This window comes from Tupaia chinensis, unplaced genomic scaffold, assembly GCF_000334495.1.
Source record: "Tupaia chinensis unplaced genomic scaffold, TupChi_1.0 Scaffold000493_1, whole genome shotgun sequence".
In the NCBI taxonomy this organism is placed as follows: domain Eukaryota; kingdom Metazoa; phylum Chordata; class Mammalia; order Scandentia; family Tupaiidae; genus Tupaia; species Tupaia belangeri.
In genome coordinates this window covers 272,307-281,338 of record NW_006160005.1, presented here as the reverse complement: position 1 = coordinate 281,338, position 9,032 = coordinate 272,307, and the positions used below count along the sequence as shown (strand labels likewise).

General features: G+C 47.1%; 1 protein-coding gene across 4 annotated transcripts in view; it reads right to left on the bottom strand.

The window, feature by feature from the left end:
* The window catches only part of NDEL1 (nudE neurodevelopment protein 1 like 1), a 71,074-nt gene that overhangs the window by 40,920 nt on the left and 21,122 nt on the right, over positions 1-9,032 (bottom strand). For 2 of the 4 annotated variants that reach the window (XM_027774912.1, XM_006156398.3), the window contains exon 1: positions 1,376-1,551. The exons of 1 other annotated variant lie outside the window; for it this stretch is intronic. The gene's annotated coding sequence lies outside the window, so the exon portion shown is untranslated. Of the gene's footprint in view, positions 1-1,375; positions 1,552-9,032 lie in introns of those variants that run through there. One more of the 4 variants, XM_006156397.3, reaches the window with a different exon arrangement.

The following is a 9,032-nucleotide window of genomic DNA, read 5'->3' as shown; positions in this document are numbered from 1 at the left end:
GAACTCAATGTATAAAAAAAAAAAAATTAACCAGCAATCCATGAAAAGCTTGGGACTAAGATTTTTTTTTATAACTAAGTAGCAATACTTATACTAGGTGAATTTGGTCAAAAATAATTGAATAAGTCACTTACTAACTTCTGGTACATCTTTGGCAAATCAAAATTTCTGCCTTGCTTTCTAGCTGAGAAGGGTATAAAAATCCCACGAAAAGAAACCATAACTGTGAACCTAGAAATGTAAATTGATTCAAACTAAGCCACCCAGTAGCTGGTTGAACCCAACTGTCAATCACTTACTGATCCTTCACCCCTGCTAGATTTCCTCACCACTCAAATGGAGATAACAGAATTAGTCACAACCCCAGGATGATAAGATTCAAAAGATGTTAACAAGAATGTTTCAAAAGGCCAAAGGCGTAAGGTGCTACACCTTTAATAATCAGTAGCACAAGATCCCTCACCTCCTCGGCAAAACTTATTAGTTCGTTGCTCACCAGCAAGAAAAGAAGAAAGGAAAAAAAAAAAAAAAGAGGACAAACACAAGCAATCCGATGGTGCCAGTGCCACTTTCTTTAACTCCAAAGGGGTGATTAGCAGTTCCGGGCGGGGAGTCACCGGAATGCCAATCGGAGACTAATGTGGGCTGCTCCCTTTCTCGCCCCCCGCGGGAGAAAGGAACTGAGAGATCAAAATCCAGCCCGACTCCAAACAACATTTATTAGTTTTTTTCCCCACCAAAAAAAAAAAAAAAAAAAAAAAAAAAAAAAAAAGAGGACAAACACAAGCAATCCGATGGTGCCAGTGCCACTTTCTTTAACTCCAAAGGGGTGATTAGCAGTTCCGGGCGGGGAGTCACCGGAATGCCAATCGGAGACTAATGTGGGCTGCTCCCTTTCTCGCCCCCCGCGGGAGAAAGGAACTGAGAGATCAAAATCCAGCCCGACTCCAAACAACCCTCGCAGCTGAAGGAAGGGATCTGGGGAAGAGAGGGGGGCTGGGCGCGCCGCTGCCACCTCCGACTGGGCCACTCCTTGCGCCACCAGCGTCCCGGCCCACGGTGCCACGTCCCAGCCTCCGTCCCCGCCATCCATCACCCCACCCCGGGATCGGGACACATCCTCCAGAGGCCGCCGGGCTCGCTCCCTTGCAGAAGCCCCTGGTGGGCCACACCTCGGCGCAAGACGGGGACCGGACAGTTGGAGCGATTGGAATAGTTGCCCCCAGACTGGCCGCCCCAGAATCCAGCTCCGGTCCGGCCCGGCTCGGAGCGGCCTCAGGCACAGACCCCGGGTCAGGCAGGCTCCCCAAGGGCAGGCCTCGGCGCCGCCAGCCAGCCCGGCACCCTGGGGAGCGGCCCCGCACAGCAGGCTCACCTCCAAAGTGTCAAAAACGCATGTTCGCCGCCGCTCGACCGACGTCTCTGCTCCGCTGGCCTGGCCAGGCCCGCCCAGCTTCTCAGCTCCGCTCCCCTCCGCAGCCCAGAGCTCCACTCGGCGCACCTCCGCGCCCGGCTCCTCCCCGACACGTCAGGAGCTGCCTGGGTGCCCGAGGCCATTCTGTGACGCAAGGGGGCGGGGCTCGGAGCATGCGCGACAGCTCCCGGGCGTGCGGGGCGGGGCTTTGACGGGACTGGCGTCACAGGGGGCTGGCCCGAGTTGGCGCGCTGACGTCAGGAAGGTGACGTCATTCTGCGCAGGCGCCGGAGGGTTCTGCTCCAGCTAGGTTTAGGGCTTTTGCGTTTCTCTCAAGCTCTCTGAGTTGGTTTTTTGTTTTTGTTTTTTTTTTTCAATTTAAACCTCTCTTTCTCCCCCTCGGTCTCTCTCTGTTTCTCCAGTGAGTGCACATACCCTATAAGAAAAAACTCTCTAAAAATAAAATAAATAAATTCATGGAAAATGAGTATTATAAAAAAATGATGCAGATTTCAAAATTTTTTGCAACAGGAAAAAAACATACTCTCAGTTTTCCCATAAACTTTTTTAATGCTTTTTTTTTTTTTTTTGGAGAGGTTTTCGCTATAGGGCGCGTGCGCTCGCCAGACAGACAGAGAGAGACAGAGACAGAAAGCGAGAAATCACCCCCCAGGGGGGATGGTCACGCCGCAATCCCTTCTCCTCCATTCTCCTCTCGGGATCTTGGGCACGCACGCACACGCGCCCGGCGTGAGATTTAAGCCACCAGGTCCAAGACGCGAACCGCGGTCGACTACGTGGGAGTCCAGCGACATAGCCATTAGGCTAACTGCTGGTTCCCAATTCTTTTTTAAGAATTATTTTATTCACTTATTTTTGAAGAAAGATTTTTGCTATAGGGTGCATTTACTCGCCAGAGAGACAAAAAGCAGGAAAACACACACATCCCCCACAGGAGCTGGCCACACCACATTCCCTTTTCCTTCACTCTCCACTCAGGATTTTGGGCACGCACACACGTGCACCTGGAGTGAGTTTCAAGCTGCCAGGTCGGGACTTGAACTGTGGTGGACTACATGGGAGTTCAACGACATAACCATTACACCATCTGCTGGTCGCTATATGGTTGGTCCCTATTATTATTTTTTAATTCTACCAGAGACAGATGTGGGGTGGGGAGGACTGAGAAAGCAAGCCGCCAGGTCCCCCTCAGTCAGCCATGTCCAATGCCTTAACCACCATACCACCTACTACTGGCCCCTTTATTTTATTTTGCCATAGGGCACATGTGTTTGCTGAGGGGGCTGAGAGAAAGCAGTCCCTCTGTGGGACACAGTTACTCTACAATCCCTTCTCCATTTCTCCTTTCAGGATTTTAGTCATGCTAGCACACAGCCCAGTATATTTTTCAAGCCACCAGATCCAGGACTCAAAAAGTACAGTGAGCCATATGGGATCCAGCCACCTTCACCATACCCCCTCCATGAACTTTTATAAGACTCCTCACCTACACACACACACACACACACACACACACGGTCTCAGAGATTTGGAGAGGGAAGCAGGCTGGAGGGAGTGTTAGCTCAAAAAGCAGAGAAATAGTTTGGGCAGCTGCTTAGGGAGTGGAGACTTAAAAAAAGAGAGCCCATTACAAAAATAAAAATAAATAAAGTTAGGAATTTCTGATGTAAAATGTACAATGTATCAATAATTCTAACTTCGATGTTTTTATCATTGGATTTGTAGGTTTTTTGAACACATCAATAAGTGTTAAGATATGCCTCAAGATGAGAGCAAAATGAGCCTAGGCAGCCCATTTATACTTTTGATTGATTTATTTATTTTTGGAGAGATTTTTGCTATAGAGTGTGTGCACTTGCCAGAGAGGCGGAGAGACAGACAGACAGGGAGAAATCACCCTCCCCGCCAGGGGTGATGGCCACACTGCAATCCCTTCTCCTCCATTCTCCTCTCAGGATCTTGGTCACATATGCACATGCACCTGGCGTGAGTTTCAAGTCTGTAGGTCTCATTATCGGACCTCAGTGGGCCATGTGGGAGTCCAGGAACATAACCGTTATGTCATCGGCCAGTCCGGGCCCATGTATACTTTTAAGAAAGATAGACAGAATGAGGATCAATGAAGGAAGGTCAGAGAGGAATGAACGGGGTTTGTAGGAAGGACAGCATCTTAAGCTAGACTCGGGAGGATGTGGGGCTGAAAAACAATGATCATAAGAGTAGTTCGTTTTTGTTGTGCAGTTTGTACTGGCAATTGTGGTAAACACTTTGCATTATTTCATCTTCACCGTTACCCTATAAGAAAGTTACCGTTATTTTCATTTCACAAATGAAGAAACAGAGACTTAGAGAGAAATTTGCCTGAGGTCACACAACTGGAAAGAAAAGGACCCAAGACTCAAACCCACCCAGCCTGGATTAGTCCAACTCTAGAAACCACACTATTAACTGCTAGTTACTGCCACTCAAAAAGGGGAGAATATTAATAATAGCTTCTGTTTATTGAGCTAACATACTATGCTAAGTGCTTTATGTATGAGGGAACTTGAAAAACTTCATGGAAAAATGGAACTAAAGTATGAGTTTATTTTGGTGCAAAAATTTGGAATCCAGGGACCAGCAGTTAGCTTAATGGCTGTGTCGCTGGACTCCCACATAGTTGACCCACATAGTTCGAGTCCTGGATGGTGGCTTAAACTCATGCCGGGCGTGTGTGCATGCATGCCCAAGATCCTGAGAGGAAAATGGAAGAGAAGGGATTTAGGCGTGGCCATCCTCCCTGGGGAGTGATTTCTCGCTTTCTTGCTTTCTATCTTTCTGTCTCTCTCTGTCTGTCTGGCGAGTGCATGCGCCCTATAGCAAAAACCTCTCCAAAAAAAAAGAAAAAAAATTGGAATCCATGCATAGTTTTTTCATAATATGCATTATATATATATATATTTGGTGCCAGAAGGCACATGTGCTCTCTGTAGAGAGAATAAAATAATAAGATGGAGAGGGAGAAAGCACCCCCCAGTGAGTAATGCTTTCCTTCTCCTCCATTTCTCTGTCCTATCAGGATCTGGGGCATGCACATACATATGCCTGGCATGTTTTTCAAGCTGCCAGGGCAGGGATTCAAACTGCACGGTCAGCAATGTGGATCTGGCTCCCTTAACCATCAGGCCACAGGCCCAACCCTCTGTAAACTTTTTGAAACTCCCCCTCCCCTCACATATTATCACCCTCCATCATCACAAGCTTCTGAGGCAAGATTATTGCCTCCATTTTACAGATTGTAAACTGAGACCCAGAAGAGCTAGGGTTTAAACCCAAGCAGGTCATACCCCAACGTCGGTGACCTGGTATATCTTAGAAGCTCTGGGCGCTGGGGCTTTGATTTCCTGGTTGAAGCTGTGCTCAGGCTGATGAGATCACAGGCAGCCAGGGAGGCAACTAATGAAGGCTTTCCTGTGGACCTGGTGCCAAGACGGAACAGTCCCAGCCCAAGAGGAAAAAAATAAACAAAGGCTGCAGCTCTTGCCCCTGCCTCTTGGATAAGACGCTAGGAAATGCATTGAGTCACCTAATAGCAAGCTGAGTCCCTCAGAAAAGGTTAGCGTCATCTTCCAGCCACTGCTCCTCCCACAGAGCCTGGACCTAGAACTGGTGCTTGTCAGGACTGGTCGGCTAGGCTTTGCTTGGCAGGGTTCTCAGAGGTGCCTAAGGCTCTGCACTAATCTTCCTCTTTCTCCCAGGGAGATAAGCCCTGGGCTGGACAGGGCAAGTGACATTCAGCAACCTTTGCCCCACCCCTGCTCCCAACATGGCAAATCCAGGGAAAATAAAGCGGAAGGAATGATGAAAGGCAGCTTCAAAAGGGAACAGAAGTTACAGGGGCTGGACAGTGGTGCAGAGGTCAAACACAACGCTCTACAAAGCTGACTCACCTGCGAAGGTTCTGGATTCTCATCCAGAGACCTCTTTGAGTACCCTGGGCATGTATGTGCCCCTGATCTGGGGCTAGCTGAGGCTGGGTGTGGATTGCACCATGAAGACTCTGAGGTACTGTCTCTCTGTCTCTGTCTCTCTTGCTCATAGAATAAACTTTTTAAAAAAGTTTTTATAACTTTCTTTTAAAGATTTATTTAATACAATCTGCCACTATTATTTTTTAATTTGACTAGAGAGAGACAGTGGGGGAGAAACAAGCCACCAGGTATAGGACCCAAACCACAGTGGACCTTGTGGGAGTCCAGTGCCTTAACCACCATGCCACTTGCTGGCCCCAAAAGGTTTTATAACTTTAAAAGAAGTTGTAGGGGCCAGCAGGTAAAAAGATGGTTAAGGTGTTAGACTCCCACATGGCCTACCATCATTTAAGTCCTGAATGTGGTGGCTTGCTTTCTCACTTTCTCCCCTCACTCTCCCTGTCTCTCTCTAGTGAGCACACGTGCCCTATAACAAAATTTAAAATAATGGTAACAATAATAATAACAAATACAAATTAAATAAATAATTCTAAAAAAAAAAAAGGAAGTTATAAAATCAGTGTGGGTCAGCCTTGTAGCACAGTGTTAAACCTGTACGTAGGAAGCCAGATCCTGTATGGCCAACCATGGTTCAAATCCTGGCCCCAGTGGCTTGGAAAACATGCCAGGTGCATGTGTGCATACATGCATGTCCAAAATCTTGATGGGATGGAGAAATGGAAATGAATTGTAGGGTGACCCTGCCCCACTGGGAAGTACTTTTTCTCCTCCCCTTCCCCATTTCTGGTACACTCACGTAACCTCTAGCAATAAAAATAAAATTTCAAGATTGAAAATCAGCCTCATGGGGACCAGTAGTTGGCATAATGGCTATGTCACTGGACTCCCATGTAGTCGACCACGGTTTAAGTCCTGGACCTGGTGGCTTAAACTCACGCTGGGTACGTGTGCGTGCATGCCCAAGATCCCAAGAGGAGAACGGAGGAGAAGGGATTGCGGCGTGGCCATGCCCTTTCTGTTTCTCTGTCTCTCTCGGTCTTTCTGACAAGCACATGCACCCTATAACAAAACAAAAACAAACAAACAAAAAAAACTCCCCAAAAAAGAAAAATCAGCCTCATGAAGATAGGAGAGGTGACCGAGGGCTGTTCTACCCTTCTGCCTTCAGAAACCATTAGCAAGGGCTTGCTGAGGCATGGACGCAGCACCAGGTCTTCCCCTAATTTAGCTAAAAGTTTCCATATCACAGTCCCAGACAGTGTGTGTGACCATCCTGCCATATTTTCTGCCACAAACTTAGAGATACAGGAAACCAAGACCAGGTTCCACCTCTGGGAGGGGCGGAGGTTGACCAGCCACCAAAGGGTGGTCCAGGTAGAAGCCCAGACTATGGCTGATGAGGAGGCTGGACCTGGGCCTAAACTCCAAACAGATCTTTCTTTTGCACCAATCGAATCCTCCAAAACAGTTTTCACATTTCCACCAATGGTGTCATCATTCTCCTTGTCCCCAAGGCAGAAAGTCTTGTCAAATCACTAGTAATTACCTCCTTCCTAGCTTGCATGTCACTCACCAAACCCCAAGGACTTTCCCTTTGCAATCTCTCTCAAATAAACCCTTTCATTCTCAGTACTTCCCTCCTGAATCCGCCCCAGTCCACAGTCTCCTGGTTATCTTTCCCTTTCTCCCTAAACGTCTCTCCCTCAAATTTCTTATTCCAGACTACCAGTCCACACATAGCCATCAGAATAATATTTTGAAAACCCCACCATCCAGAGCACCCCAGCCCCAAAACTTCTCATGTCTTATTATCTTCGTGATAAAGTATAAATTACATACTTCGACATTCAAGGCCCTCCCAAAGCAACTCCAACCTGCTTCTACTGTCTTCATCTTACAATTCATCTACCTGGGTCCAACCTGACCCTCTACTGCATCCCCCAAGCGGATGACTCCCTTCCTCAGGGTCTGCCTGACTGACTCCCACTGTCATGTGCACTGCAGCTACTCTCTTGGCTTAGCCACCCTTCGTTTTCCTCGGCCTTTTGATGTCTCACTCATCTGCCACCTCCTCCAGGCAGCCTGCTCTGATACCCAAAGTCCCAAAATGAGCACTCCTTCTTCTGAGTTCAAGCAGAGCAACACAAAATTCACAGGAGTCTTACTGACCCAGCCTTTCGCACATAGAGCTATCCGGTCTCCTCTAAGATATTAATACCCATTGACTCTTGGATAGTGTTGATCATAGGCCGTCAGCACTCATTTGATATGTTTCTTTTTTTTCTTTCTTTTTTTTTAAGAATTACTTTATTTGGGACCAGCAGTTAGAATAATGGCTATGTCGCTGGACTCCCACGTAGTCGACCGCGGTTCATGTCCCAGACCTGGTGGCTTAAAACTCACGCCGGGCACGTGTGTGTGTGTGTGTGCCCAAGATCTCGAGAGGAGAATGGAGAAGAAGGGATTGCGGCGTGGCCATCCCCCCTGGGGGGTGATTTCTCGCTTTCTGTCTCTATGTCTCTCTCTGTCTGTCTGGCAAGCGCACGCGCCCTATAGCAAAAACCTCTAAAAAAAAAAAAAAAAGAATTACTTTATTTAAAGGGTATTTATTTATTATTATTTTTAAATTGGAACAGAGAGGGAGAGAAAGTGAGAAAGCAAGGCTGCCAGGTCCAGTCGGCCTGTGGGAGTCCAGTGCCCTCCACCATCATGTCACCTGCCAGCACCTCGTTTGATGTTTCAATGAAAGTGAAAAAAAAAAAAAAAGCATCAATGGTTTGGTAACTCCAAATGCAAAACCGATAAGCCTTTTTGGAAAATACCCGCAAGTCCTGGGGGGAGGGGGGAGATCATAGATAGAGGAGATTGTCACTGGTATGAAAGGCTGAATTTAGGTCATGCCAGGTCACAAAGGAACTGGGATTTAAGTCAGAAGCAATGAGGCCTTTTTTCTACCTCAGATCGTAAAACCAGGGACCAGAAAGTGACACAGAGGTAAAGCACACTGCTACAAGACTGACCCACATAGGAAGGTTCCAGGTTCACATCCAGAGACTTCCCTGTACATGTCAGGTGTGCACATGCCCATGATCTGGGGTTGGCAGAGGCTGGGGTGACCTACGGCATGGACTACAGTTGCTGTCTCTCCTCTCTCTCTCTGTCTTGGTCTCTCCCACTCACAGAAGAGAAAAATATGCTTTTAAGAAAGCCTTAAACCTGGGGCCAGCAGGTGGCATGGTGGTTAAGGCACTGGATTCCCATATGGCTGACTGCAGTTCAAGTTCCAGACCTGGCAGCTTGCTTTTTCCCTTTCCCTTTCTCCCCTCCCCCCCACTCTGGTCAAATTAAAAAATAATAATAGCAAACAAAACAATAAACCAAATAACTGTTTAAAAACAAAGAAAGAAAGCCTTAAATCCAATCTACAGCACCTACAATCCCTAACACATCTTTGCTTTTCTTATTTAAAAAGATAGTAATAATAACTAATACTAGTTTTGTTTTTATCTTTATTCTTTTTTTAATTGGCAGAGAATACATGCACTCTCTAGAGAGAGATGAAAAGAAAGTGGAAAGGGGAGAAAACACCCCCCAATGGGGCATGGTTACACCACAATCTCTTTCCC